The sequence below is a fragment of the Callorhinchus milii genome, unplaced genomic scaffold (genome assembly GCF_018977255.1).
Source record: "Callorhinchus milii isolate IMCB2004 unplaced genomic scaffold, IMCB_Cmil_1.0 Scaffold25, whole genome shotgun sequence".
Lineage (NCBI taxonomy): Eukaryota > Metazoa > Chordata > Chondrichthyes > Chimaeriformes > Callorhinchidae > Callorhinchus > Callorhinchus milii.
Window position 1 is genome coordinate 1,602,071 of NW_024704766.1, and position 14,966 is coordinate 1,617,036.

General features: G+C 41.8%; 1 protein-coding gene and 1 long non-coding RNA gene across 2 annotated transcripts in view; one reads left to right on the top strand and one right to left on the bottom strand.

Moving 5' to 3' along the window:
• The window catches only part of LOC103180278 (opioid-binding protein/cell adhesion molecule homolog), a 546,144-nt gene that overhangs the window by 225,477 nt on the left and 305,701 nt on the right, over window positions 1-14,966 (top strand). The window lies entirely within an intron of this gene.
• Window positions 3,768-9,670, bottom strand: LOC103180279. Its single transcript, XR_006085773.1, has 3 exons — window positions 9,651-9,670; window positions 5,265-5,335; window positions 3,768-3,901 (listed from the first exon to the last, which is right to left on the bottom strand). It is a non-coding gene; the product is annotated as an uncharacterized LOC103180279 (long non-coding RNA).

Consider the following 14,966-nt stretch of genomic DNA (forward strand, 5'->3'; position numbering starts at 1 on the left):
CTATGTTTTTATTTTTTCTAAATTTTTAAAAAAATCTTTTTTGGTGCCATGTCGTTGACAGTGAAATCTTTAAAGGAAACCTTCTTCGGTGTGTACAAGTTCCTCACCGTGATTTTCACGAAGAAGCTTGTAGACGATTGACAGTCTTTCCATTTCAGGTGAAGAATAAGGATACCATTGTCATGTATAAACAGCGCAAAGTGCTTGTCACATCTCCAAGAGATTATGGTGATGCGTTCAGGATATTGAGTGAAGGAAGAGTTTTAAATATTCAGAAAGCCTCATGAAAACTTGATGACGGACAAGCACTACAAAAGGTGGCGGGGAAGGGAAGGGTGAATCAGAAAAAAAAAACATAGTTATTTACTTTCAAATACATTCGCGGTAAGGGTGAAATCAGAATATTGCTTATGCTGCGTATAAAATTGGAATAATATTAATGTTAGAAGTTAGCAGCTGCCTCTACATCAATCCTTTACAGTGTCTAATAAGCTGTCTCCGATATCTCTGGTGTGCCTGACTCAAGCCTTTAAATCTCTTTGCATGGCTGGCATCTTGCCAAGTGCCCTGACCCCCATCCTCTCCACCTTCTCACCACCAGGTACTTTCTCCCTTTTAAGCACCACCATCTATTCAGTTCCACCCCACAAAATACAGAGTCGCTTCACTTCTCAGTATATTCTGTGAAGCGCTTTGAGACGTCTCAACGATGTCAAAGTGTCATGCCCCGTCAATTCAGTGTTGGGCTCCGTCTTTGAAACCAAAGAAGTGGTTTGAGCCCAAAGTGCCTTCTTTCTGAGATCATGTAACAATGAGCCAGTTGCTATGACCAGCTCGATGATCAAACAGACACAGCACGGTTTAAACCTTCAATCCATCTACCGCACGACCCAATGAATCGCCTTACAGCTCTATCAATGTCAAACAGGGACCTAAATCAGATGGGGCACAAACATGAGTGTATTGATGAACGCTAATCTCAGATCAGAACAAAAGCACTGACGGTCGTTCTCTCAATCAACCTTATCCAAAAGAGGTTTCAATTTCCGAAAAGGTCCCGTCGCTAGATTTTTATCTCCGCAGGTTCTGTGATGTGGAATGTCTGTGTGCAATTATTTCTTCTGAACGCTATCAGAAATGGGAAGGCTAAATTGATATTTATATTGCTCGGGCTAATCGTTGATAAGCAGAGAGGTTTGCTTGTGTCTTGTGCAATAATGGACCCATCACTTCCCATTTTATAGCGGAACTGCAGGCTGTCACTGCACAGGAACATTTGAAATGATGCCGCCTTATCTCTGGCTTTCCCTCACAATTAGATGTTGGTGCATCAAGTGCCTCTCTTCTCTGAAGTTTGCGGAATTATTTAAATTCCTTTCCTGGGCCTTGTGAGTGAGATAAAAAAGGCTCAAAGCCGAATCAGAGAAAGGGGGAAAAAAAAGGCAAAGAGATAGATCTTCGCTGTGTTGGTGAATCACAGTTCGCTGAAGCGAAAATAACATGGATTTTGTAGCTTGTTACTTAGCAACAGTGAAGTAGTTCTGGTATCCTCAGGGGTCTGGATGTATTCAATGGGTAAGGAAGCTCCTGAAATTAGTTAGAGGGGCAGAAGATGTCCAGCAATGATTTATCTTAATATGTAAATCGATATGCAGCATCACATACCTCACAAGATCAGAGAAAGATTGGTTTGAATGAAGAAAGCTATTTAGCCCATTTGATTTCATCCTTCCAGAACACCCACCCTACCATCTTCCATTCAAAGCATGTTTTGCCCATAAAATATACAGTCAATTCACCTTACAGTATATTCTGTGAAGCACGTTGAGACATTGTGAAGACCTGAAAAGGCGCTGTAACAAATGCAAGGATTATTATTATTATTATTATTGTTATTATTATTGTTATTATTATTAAGCTGTATTTTAAATGAGTCCAGTATTCCGGCCTCAACCACTCTTCCCATCATCCCTGTTCCAATTGTTAATTACATTCTGGTGAACGAAAAAACGCGCGATGAGGCGCTATGTCAAATGCAAGAATTATTATTATTATTATTATTTTATTATTATTATTATTATGACCGTGATCTGGGTTTACCTTTTCAATTCTGTTTAAAATGTTATACACTTTCATGAAGTCTCCTCCACGACTTATAATAATAATAATAATAATCCTTGCATTTGATATAGTGCTTTTCACGTCGGGAGGACGTCCCAAAGCGCTTCACAGAACACACTGTAAAGTGAATTGACTGTATATTTGTGGGCGAACGCGGGAGCCAATTGCGCAGAGCAATGTCCCACAAACAGTCGTAGATTAAAAATGACCAATTTATTATTGTTTTTGGTTTTTGGAGGGATTATTATTAGGCTCTGTGCGGAGTAAGGAAACTTGCCCGAGGTTTCGCCCTCTGCCTGGAATTGAACTCAGGTCTCTCGCTTGCAAAGCGAGTGCTCTAACCACTGAGCTACAGGACTCCACAAGACTGAAGGAACATCTTGATTCATTGCTCATAGCTTACTCCTCTAACACTAGGGATCAACCTTGTTGCTCTCCGCTCAGGTCTGGGCAGCCCGCTTATATCACAGTGACCAGAGCAATATGTGCCTTGAGTATGAATTCTGAGGATACGAATCCAACTGCTTTGGCAATATAGCTCAGCATTTCTGTTTGCCTTGTTTATTGCTGGCTCTCCCTGTTTTGACATAGTGAGCAATGAGTCAACTAAACAACTCTTAGATCAATTTGAGCTCCCCCCTTGGCAAAGGGTACGTGTGTCTTATCCTTATTTCCTGTCTGTAGCACCTTGCTTGCATCTGTTTCTTAACAGGCATCTGAAGAAGAAATGTGGGACTATCCAATTTCTGAAGTCGTGGAGGAGACTTCAAATGAGCTAAAGAATCTTTTCCTGCAAAAAGAATCACTACAACAGGCACTAATTACCGTGATGAGCTTTGAGAAGGTTTGATGTGATCATATGCTTCTACAAGGACTTCAGTACTTTCTTTCCTCTCATTTATAATAATCCCTGCATTTGATGTAGAGCCTTATCCCGTTGTCAAGACTTCTCAAAGCGCTTCACAGGGTATGCCGTAAAGTGTAATGACTGTGTATTTTGTAGGGAATATGTGAAAGAACATTTTCACTTTGCCTGAAGAGTGCCGTCTCAGGAATCGGCAGCAGAGTTGTTGAAAAAAAGCAGAAGAATTTTGCATTCTCTGCAATGCTCCTTGATCCCACGAGGGACAAGAACAAGGAGAGAAGCCCAGGACTTGAAGGCTCAGATCTTGTTTTACTTGTGGGAACTATCGATTGACCAAAGTTTATTCTGTTAAAATGTTTGTTTAGTTGTATCAGATTATTTCATTTATCTTGCTTAGAAATTGATTGAAAAAATAGTTTTAATCTCAATGCAGATTCTTGGGAGGAAGGAATCACTGATAATAGTAGACAGTGTTTCATGTGATTTTCATGACTCATATTTTGTTATAAGTGATATAGAGTATACCTGTCAGCCTGGCTCAATTGGTAGCACTCTTGTCTCTGAGCCAGAGAAGGGCATGCTTTCAAGTCCCTACCATCCTGTACGCTCCCTCTGCTCAGCGGGCTCTGGCCTGCTTCACATCCCCCGCCTCGCTCACCCCACTATCGGCGGGCGGGCCTTCTGCCACCCACCCCATTGGAACTCCGTCCCGCAGGCCCTCCATCTCGCCCCCTCCTTCGCCACCTTCAAGACCTACCTCAAGAGCCTCCTCTTCGACCGTGTTTTCAATCTCCCTGCCTTCTGCTTTTTTCTTTTTCTTTTCTTTTTATATGATCTTCTCTTCCAGGTGCCAGATGTATTGAGCTCCACCCATTACTCTCAACTCTCCGCAGAAAGTTCCTGCTTCGCCAGTCCCTGATATCGGAAAAAATAATCAAAGGAAGAGTTCAGGAATATTCCTCTGTTCCTTTCAAAGCAAGTGCTGCAATTTTCATTCCTACCACCCAACAGAGCATCTGGAATGAGCAAAGGCCTTGCATTCACCCAAGATCACAAGATGGGTTCAGATGAAAAAGGCCTTCTCATTCCAGGTTACCCACCCTCCTATCTTCCCATCAAAAAAGTTGTCTTTCACATGAGTCCAGCAGCCTATTGTCGTGTATTTGTGAAGCAGTCTCCAGTGGTACTCTGTCAAATGCAAGCGAGAGGACCCAGGTTCGATTCCCGAGCAGGGCGAAACCTTAGGCCACTTTCCATATTCCACACCCCTCGGTTTACCAAGCAGTAAGCAGGAACCCAGTTATTAATTGATTGGCGGATTGCTTTCCATGGGTAATAATCCCTCCCCCCTCCCCCAAAAAATGTGTGCGCTCAATCCTTGGCTGTTTGTGGGACACGGCTGTGCGTAATTCGCTGCTGCGTTTCGCCCACAGAATGCACATTCACAACAGTCAATACATTTTACAATATAATAAGTGAAGCGCTTTGAGATGTCTCAATGGCGTGATAAGGAGCTATATCAAATGCAGGGATTATTATCACTATTATAGATGTCTTTTAGAAGTCTGGATACATCATGTCAAATGGCTTCCCTCAAATCAATAGTGAGATGTGACCTCCACAAAAAGCCTAAAAAGTTGGTCAAATGAGGTCTAACCTCTCTGAACCCATATTGCCTGTCATTTATTAGATTATTTTATGCGGGGCAATTTTTGATCTTCTTTCGCATGATTGATTTGTTGAATTTCCCAATTATTGAAATCTTGTCCAGAGCTGCTAGATATGATTCTATCAGGTTTCTTGAATATGGAAGCCATATTTCCTCGGTTCCACTCAATTGGAGACTTCACCAGCAATGCTTGAGTCACTCATAATGTCTGTCAATGCAACACAAATCTCTCGCCTAGTCTCCTTAAGTATCTTGTATTCAGCCCAATAGTCACAATTCCTTTCTTGTTACAAGCCATGTAAATCTTCCTTTTTTTTATTCGTAATTTGCCTTTTTATTTTCCGGTTGATCTGTATGGCTACGTTTCCGTTTAATTTGCCCTGCTGCACTTGAGATTTGCGCTGCTTGCTCCTTGAAATGTTTTTGAAAGATGTCTACAATGAGAGGATGGTAGGATCGGTATTCAGGAAGCATGAGAACAAAAGTAGTGGCTCGTAGCATAGTGATTAGAGCACTCTCCTCGCAAACAAGAGGAACCGGGTTCGATTCCCAGGTGGGGGCCGAAACCTTAGGCAAGTTTCCTAACTCCACACACACACACACACTCACCTTTGTTTACCAGCAGTAAGTAGACCCGGTTGTTAGTTGCTTGGTGGAGGGCTTTCCAGAGCTAATAATACCTTAAAAAAAATTTGGGTCCTTCAATCCATGACATATGTGGGACATCGCTTTGCACTATTGGCTGCCACGTTTCGCCCACAAAATAGTTCGATCCACTTTACAATATATTCTGTGAAGCACTTTGAGTCTCAGCATCGTGATTAGGCGCTACATCAAACGCAAGGAATATTATTTAGAATACTAGTAATTATTATTATTACTATTATCTGAGTCACTGAATAGCGCTGTGGCATGCAGCAAGTTAGTGTTACCCCACTGGTGATGTGTTGTTACCATAATAATCGGATCAGAGTGGGAAGGAGGAGGTGACCGTAGGTACGGGCGAAGGGGAAGATCTTCAGGCGCGACCTAAAGATGGGGAAGGAGGAGAGGGGGGCAAGATGGACGGAAAGATTAAGAGTCTTCCAGGGTTTCGGGGCGTAGTGGCTGAAAGTATACTAGTTGAAAGCGGATAAATACAATGTCACATAGGAACTAACCTGCAGACCAGTGGACGTCTGACACAGACGTCCATCAAAAGGTTATTATTTTCTTGATTAACGTGCCTAGACAACCAAGGCTAGCCTCTTGTCTTTTATCCACCAGACCATCTTTCTAAAGATGTCCGTACAGAATAAAGAAAGGGGTGAGAGCGAGCGTGAGCTGGTTCATCTGTCACAGTCAGACGGTTCGGTCTTTGATGGCTCTTTGATGATTTAAACCTCTCCGACTCAGAACAGAAATGGCATCAATCTTGCCCTGCACAATCCTGTGTTAATAATGAATTATTTTTGGCTACGCTTTCCGCAGCTAATTACAAAGCCCTTAAAATAGAGAATTGACTGCAAAATACTAGAGGTTGTGGGCTTGGGTTATATCTCTCTCTTCTCCCTACGCATCTCTAAGCTGAAAACTCTTTAAATTCATGAAAAACTCACACTGAATAATGCATAACAGTGTGATAAAGTCAATGTGCTCATTGATTTTTATTTTGCTTCAGTGTTACATGATAATACCACCGCTATTAATGTTAAGCCACTGTAGTGTGATGATTGAACGATGTATGTATGTGAGCGCGGCTACATGACCAGCAATTGAAAATTGATCCTTCCATTTAGCCCATAGAGTATGCAAAGCAACGATGCATGTATCATAATTCTGCCGTTCAGATACAAGCGAAGTGTTTATGCAAAGCATTTCTCACCTTGCAACATTTAGACCCTTTTCTTGAAATAAATAGTCTCTGGGGACCAGCAAGTGCGTGGAAGCTGACTTTTATTAATGAACAAGGCAATGCTCCACATATATTTGTCTCTAAGGGGGTTACTGTACTTTATTCTTTAAGCATCTCACCTCCTTCTCTGTGTGTGTGTGTGTGGTGTGTGTCTGTGTGTGTGATGTTAAACCTCATTACAAAGCGTCAGCCCAAATCAGTTGGTAGACTCTCGCCCTGAGGTTGGAAGGTTATGGGTTCAAACAACATGTCAGGGCCTTTGAACTCATAGTCTAGGCTGATGTTCCAGTCCAGTGCTGGACGAGTGCCACATTGCCGTCAGAGGTGCCGTGCTTCGGCTGAGACGTTAAACCTGAGTCCGGTCTGTCTGTTCAGGTGAAGAGCTCATGCGATTACACAGCAAAACAACAACAACATTATTCAAAAACAGAAGGCAATTTCTCCCAGTGTCCTGATAAAATTGGTCATTCACTTCATGACTGTTTGTGGGACACTGCTGCGTGCAAACTGTGCGCAAGCTGCCTCATTCGCCAACAAAATTCACAGTCTCTACACTTTACAATAAAAATCCGGTCAAGGGCTTTGAAACATTTGTTGGAAACATTTCAAAATGCAACGATTATTATTATTATTATTATTAATAGACCGAGCAATTACACATAGTTTGTGCAACTCGCATAATTCCACCCACGAAAATAATATACAGCCAATCCACTTTACAGTCTATCCTTTGAAGCACTTTGAGCTGTCTCGATGACGTGAAAAGGCAATATATCAAATCCAAAGATTATTATTATTATAATAATTAACCACAAGGTCATGTGCGTCGGGAAAATAATTCTGTGTACTTCAGTTGCAAATGCAGTTGTGCACCTACTGCATTAAACCTAAATTTGTAGGTCCTTTCAAGAGCAGAGCCGGTAATGGAGTTAGTGCAATAGAGTTAATATATTCCAACGTAAAACAATCAGTGTTATTATGGGAACAGTATCTTGCCTGTAACTACTGGGTGATAAAAAAATTTGTATCAATTTTCCTCGTAAATTCTGTAATCAAAACAGCGATTTACTAATGCGGCAAAAAAATGTTTTGACAACTTAACGGCAGTGGAAACAATGAAGTGCTCTGAAGCCTTTCCTAGCGGTGCAGCGTGTGCCGATGCACGAGGAGGAATATTGAGACGCAGGCAAATCCAATACCTTGGACATCGCGGCGAGATTCTTCTGCTAACCCGCTGCAGAGCCTCTGAAAGGCCGCAGGAATCTCAGCGTGTAATTTACTCCAGGGGTAATATGTAAGCTTTAACCACTTTTGGTTTTCAATGGGTTTTTGCCCACTTCTCTGTCTGGGGCTCGCCCAGTCCAAGGGACACCACGTCCGAAAGCTGCCGAAACGAAGCCACTGAAATCAAGCTGATAGTAATAATATTAATCCTCCAATTCGATGCAACGCCTGAAAGCACTTCACAGACTATACTGTGAAGTGTGTATTTTGCGGGCGAAACCTGCGACTGTGGGATGGAGTTCCTAAGGGTGGGGCAGAGAGGTAATAATAATAATAATAATAATAATAAAAGCCAATAGGCCTATTTAAGAAGTAGTATGGTACTGCGATGGGAAGATGCTAGAGGGTGAGATGAAATGAGCCGCATTGTGACCTCCAATTTGACTCAATTCCAATCTTCCACTGCCAAGCATTCCGCCTCGCAACCAGTTCAGCTCCAAGGAGACCTCATTTACCTTTCTGAGCTAAACATCCACTCAGTGGGTTTTATACAAAAAAAAATCCAGGAAAGCTGGGACTCAGGATTCAAGCATTCAGCAGCTTAACTAAGCAGATTGCTCTCTCAATAGAGTGATGTATGAAATGAGATTTCAGCTAATGCAATCACATAGCTGGAGCTCACTGCTTGCAACAAGAGCAACAAATTCTGCACATAACTAATGGCTCTTTTGTTTGTTGTTTTGACACCGAACAGCAATAAGCATCGCTGATGGAATATTAATGTCAGAATGAGAATTAATTAACATAAAATACAGAGACACATTAAGTAGTATGCATACAAACGATAAGGGGATTAAAGATTTCCATAGGGACGCTACCAGGAATATATCTTGAAACAGGGAAATTCGGGCAAAAGTCTTCCGAAAAAGTGCTGAAATCTAGGACAAGGGAAACATATTCCTTTTGGGGAAGGCATGGATGTAATGTTAAACCAAAATCCCGTCTGCCTGTTCAGATGGATGTTTAAAAATAGCAGGTAGTATTCACAAAGAGGAGGGAATTTCTCCTGGTGTCCAAAACTTCTGATGAAACCGATCGTTCACGTCTTGACTGTTTGTGCGACTGAGCGGTGCGCAAGTTGCATTGCTATTTTCACCTTCGACAATGGGGTAAGAGAGGTGCCGGGTACAAAGTAATTTGTAGGTGAGTGTGAGGATCTTGTGATCGACCTGTTCTGCGATAGGGAACCGGTGGAGCCTGGCAAGGACTGGGGTGATGGGGTTGTCGAGTTTGGTTCGGGTGAGGATATGGGCGGCACAGGTTTCAATTAATTGAATTCGCTGCACTTCACAATAACAACCCTGTGAAGCGATTTGAGTATTTTGATTTGATTTTGATGACAAGGATTATTATCGTGCTGAAATTGGTTGACAGTTGTCAGGGAGGCCTAATTTGCGATGCACACTGAAGAGTGAACTGTTGATTTGCAAATGTCAACCGAGTGCCAAAGGGAGTGGAGGGAGGAATGCAGTGATAGAGGTTTCAATCTCCTTCCCTGCAATTTTTCAGGTTCTGAAAACATTGCAATTTAGACAGCAAAACACAAGTAAATAAGTTTCAAAAATATATTATTAATAATAGTAGTAATCCTTGCATTTGATATAGCACCTTATCACACCGTTGAGATGTTTCAAAACACTTTACAGAATACGATATAAAGTGGATTGACTGTGTATTTTGTGGGCGAAATGTGGCAGCAGCGTCCCCACAAACAGCAGTGGACTGAGTGACGGAAAGCGAACTGCTAATCAACTAACAACCTGATTCCTACCACTGCTCGGTAAACAGAGGCGGGTGTGTGGAGTAAAGGAACTTACCAAACTCTCGACCCGCCCGGGAATCTAACTCAGGTCCTCTCACTTGCGAGACGAGAGCCCTAACCACTATGCTATGGGACTCCCAATATGTTCCCAATACATTCAGTGAAAGATACTGATGTATTTTACAAATCGGAATAACACTATCTGATACAGCTCTGAGCGTCAATGCAGGAACAATGTCTAAATAAAGAACATGATGTAAGCGCTCGTATATCTTGGCTGACAAAGTCCCAAAGACAAATTTAGTTTTGCTGACCCAGTAATTGCTAATAATAAAAATAATCCTTGTGTTTGATGCAACCATATGCCACCATGTCAAAACGTCTCAAAGTGCTTCACAGAATTTACTGACGAGTGCGATTACCATTAACACAGCAGCCAGTTTGTCCCACAAACAGCCGTGAAGTGACTGACCAATGTTATCTGGATGATTGTTGGCCAAGGCACTGGGAGAGAGAAACTTCCTTCTCTTTTCAAATAGTGCCACGGAAATATTCAATGCCAAACTGAATAGGCAGGTGGGGCCTCTATTTAATGTCTTGTCCAAAGGACAGCACCTCCAACACCCGATTGGAGTGTCAGCCGAGACTTTGAGCTCAAAAGTCCGATATGAGGCTTGGACCCACAGCCTTATGACAGAGAAAGAAAAGTGCTACCAACTGAGCCAGGCAGTGTTTATGTTTATTTTTATTCTGCTGCATAAATCTGTACTGTTTGATTTAGGAACCTTTTTGAGATCTGCTTTGAACACTTCCTGGCACAGACTATCACACCCCAGACCATGGCAGAACACCAACAACTCACAGAGACTCACGCTCAAAGCCTTCGCTCAAAAGGCTGTGAACAGTAGGATGTCTTAATGGTCATCCCACTCCGCTCCTGTTAATCCTGCTAGCCAATTCCCTAATGTGTAGGGTGGTCTTAGCTGGTTAAACAGTGGGAAAGCTTGCCAGACAGATTGGCAAGCTATGTGATTTTAGCTAATTAGACTCCAGCAGTTACCCCTACACATATTCTAGGGTATTAGGTAAGCAAGATGCATCTCTCCAAGGAGAGAGTGCGCATCCCATTCCAACAATCTATCGCTTTACATGTTTAGGTGAGGGTCATGGAAACCTCAGTTTGGTTTGGATACTCTTAAACACGGTGATGGGTTTCCTCGTGTGTTAGCCACTCGGCTGACTGCAAAAAAAATTATGATAATAATAATAATAGTCCTTGCATTTGATATAGCGCTTTTCACGTCTTCTCGACGTCCCAAAGCGCTTCACAGAACACACTGCAAAGTGAATTGACTGTATATTTGTGGGCGAACGCGGCAGCCAATGGCGCACAGCAATGCCCCACAAACAGTCATGGATTGAAAATGACCAATTTATTATTGTTTTTGGTTTTGGAGGGATTATTATTAGGCTCTGTGTGGAGTAAGGAAACTTGCCCAAGGTTTCGCCCTCTGCCTGGAATTGAACTCAGGTCTCTCACTTGCAAAGCGAGTGCTCTAACCACTGAGCTACAGGACTCCCCAATGATCTGGATTGAAAAGGGTTAACAGTTTAATTGATCAAATCCTCACAAATTCCAACACTTTGAGAAACTAACAACGATGCAAAAGACTAATTAACGGTATCCAGGCACCAATGCCTGATGTCCACGTTGCTATGGAGATTGTTTTCTCTATCAAACCCTTCCCCACTCTCCTCCCTTCAGAAAATCACTCAATCCCCAGACTGGGTCACTGATATTGCACAGTAACAATCTCCTCATTAAAAGTGATTGCAATTTTGAGAGGTTTTGTTTGTTGTTGCATGCGGGAGATCATCATTGACATGTCCAACAATTAAGCAAAAGAAGAAATCAACTTGTTAATTTTCCCTCTGTTATTTTTATCCCGACACTTTGGATGTTTGCTTGTTGTGTTTCTATACTTTCTTTGGACTAAACTCTAATTCAGGAGAATAATAATAATAATAATAATAAATAATAATCCTCGCATTTGATACAGAGCTTTTCAAGTCAGGAGGATGTCTCAAGATGCTTCACATGATTTACTTTAAGGGGCAGTGACTGTTTATTTTCTAGGCAAATGTGTAGAGTTATCAGTTATAATGCAATACAAATTTACATTTATATCGCGCCTTTCATGTCGGAAAGATGTCCCACATAGCTTAATAGTACCCCTGGGTAAATAACCAAGCTGGTTATTATTTATTAATTTTAAAGGGGGAGTGGGGGGGGGGAGTGTGGTTAAAGCTGCCTGGAGGTAATGGCAGGTAGGGCATTGAGGTAAGGGACAAGGCACTGGGGAAGTGACAAATAGGATTTTTTGGGTAACAAGTTAGCTGTTAAAGACTGGTGCCCGAGAGCTCTTGAATGGAATTATTCGGAGCAGTGTGTCCTTTAGAGAAGGACGTCATTCCGATCGGCATCTGAACTCACTGAACCCATATCGAGCCAGCGCAGAAGCAGCAAAGAGCTGTGCAACTGACTCAAGGTATTTGTGCAAGTGCGTAAATGAATGTTAGTGTGGTTAATGGCTGGACTGTGCTGTAGTGAAGGTGCATTAGTTACAGGGCTCAGAGGGATTATTTATAGAGTGCGGCTAAAGCCATTGAATGGGTTCCGAATGAAAATGCATTGCACTGAAGTTGAGGGAGGGAGGGGGGATTCCAAGCTCTGGAATATAATACAAAAAGGAAGTGTTAAAGTGAGAGATGGGGTGGGTGCGTGAGACAAAATGGACGTCTCAGTCTGCCTTACATTCACTGGGATCAAATCCAGGAGGGATGAGTCTATCAACTCAGAAATGCTGCTTTCTCAACACAGCCCGTCTATGAGCCAAAATCACTCTTGAGGAAAAATTCCGTCGCGTTCCATACTTGCGCCATTTATTTAGCATTTCAGAGCATTCCGCATCTCAAATACAATCCTAATTTTGGAGCCGGTTAAAGCCAGGGCAAGATGCTAAAGTTGATCCCAAGGGAGAGGTGGGGGAAGCTTAAAGTCTGTCTGGACTGGTGAGGAAAGAGAACACAGATGTATTTGTATTAAGCCACGTTCTCTGACCTAAGTATAATTGTACGGAGCTACCTTTTTTTTTCATTAATTGCCTCCCATCTCTCTCCTCGGCTTAAAGAGTTTTGACTCCTGCACTCCTGTAGGTGTCAGCTTGGTTCAGTTGGTAAAGGTGCACATTTTGTCAGAAGGAACACGGGAGAGCTCTGTTTATCGTCTCATTCGAAGGACGGCACCTCTGATAATGCAGCGTTTCCCCCAGCTCTGCACTGGAATGTCAGCCGAGACTGCGTGAGTTCAAAGTCCCGATGCAGAGCTTCAACCCACGAGCTTCTGATTCAGAAGCGAGAGCGCTAATAACTGAGTCAGTCTGACACTCAAACATTTGGCATTTAATATTTATTTCCTAACGATCATCCCATTTGTTGTTTGTGTTATTAACTTAGATTCTGTCGGCCTTGTGATCAAGGGAGACATGAACGGTTTCCTTTGTCGTCATAAAGTCCCTCTCGCAATTATCCTGATTTACATTAAACTACAATCCCAAATTTACCCCAAATTTCAAATTAATTGGCTGCTCAATGCATCGATGCTTAGGGGTGTTTATGCCGTGTTTATAAGTGTAACAACATCCACTTCATTTCAAATCAATTATATTTGGTGAAAAGCTTTGTGAAAGGTGCTATATATACCTGAAAGTTATTATTATTATTCATGCTTGACAACCACTATTGACATTGTATTAAATCTGCTGAGCCATAGTGAGAGAAGCTGTCTTTTTAAGTATGGAAAGATCACATTTAATCTTGTGAGGACCTATTGAATTTAGACATGTGGTTTGAATAGTGTCAGAATAAAACGCTGAGCCAATTTGATCACTTGCAGAAAATCTTGTTCTACTGACTGTGACTTTGCTAATAATAATAACAATAATTCTTGCATTTGCATTTCAAGAATGAGGTTGATAGACATTTGTTGTGTAAGGATATCGAGGGTATACATAGAAACGGTGGGTAAATGGAGGTGAGGTACAGATCAGCCACGATCTAATAATAATAATCTTCACATTATCATGTTGTTGAGATGTCTCAAAGCACTTCACAGAATATACTGTAAAATAGATTGACTATGTATTTTTGGGGCAAAACGCAGCAGTTATTCCCACAAACAGTCACAGATTGAGCGAACAAATCATTATAATTATTTATGGAGATATAACATTATTGAGGGGTGTGCGACTAAATGATTAAACTGAAAAATATGTGAATTCTTTGAAAATATTCGGCTTCTTAAACAGCTGCTAATGTTTTTCCTCGGTTATTAGTTTAGTGATTTCAGAAACATCTTTTCTAAACATAAGTTATAATTACTTCTCTAGTTTCTAATCGCCCGTGTCGAGGGCATCACAGCCAAGCCTGACTTCTCCCCCACCCATCTGCCGCGCACGCGCACACACACACACACACACACAAGCGCACACACACACACGTACACACAGAATTAGAGGAAGGTCTTATCGATGGACCAGGAGCAGGAATTCTTGCTGATTTTCCCTTCCCTAAGCCAGCGAAGACCGGCACCAATTTAGCCTCTCATGCGTAAAATGTTAATTGATCAAACTGATAGGGTTTATTAACGAATACCATTAGATTGGACACATACAATATTCGTTGCGATCCTTGCTTTTGATACATAGCCTTGTCTTTGAAACATCTCAAATTGCTTTAGAGGATTTTCTTTAAAGTGCTTTGTCAGTGTAAATTGAGACTGATGCGGCAGCCAATTTGCGCATCGTGATGTCCCACAAACAGCCATGTCCAATTTTATTTGGGGGATTGTTAGCCAGGACACCTCCCTTCTCTTAAATAGTGCCACAGGTTCTTTAACTCCCACCTGAACAGGCAGGTGGACCGCATTCAACAGCTCATCTGAAGGACCGTAAATTGGCAAAATTAGCAGCACTTCGTAATTAGCACATCAAACGAGTTGTAATATTTCAGTGGGGTAGGTCTAGGTTTGGTTCAGAATCTTTGCCGGGTTACATTTCTTTGAGGTGAGGTCGCGATATTCAAATCGCAGAATGAGACTCCAATCTGTTCTGATCCTCAGTGATTAGCAGAGTAATTGGAGCTGTAATGAATACTGAGGAAATCCAGGAGGTTGATTCAGCTTGACAACATTTTGGTTCATGAGCCATCAAATAGACATTTAACCAGGAGGTGCTCATTTTTATGATAGTTTAATGTATTCCAATATTCAATTAGTCGTTTCAATAATTGATTATATATTCAAATTGCCAAT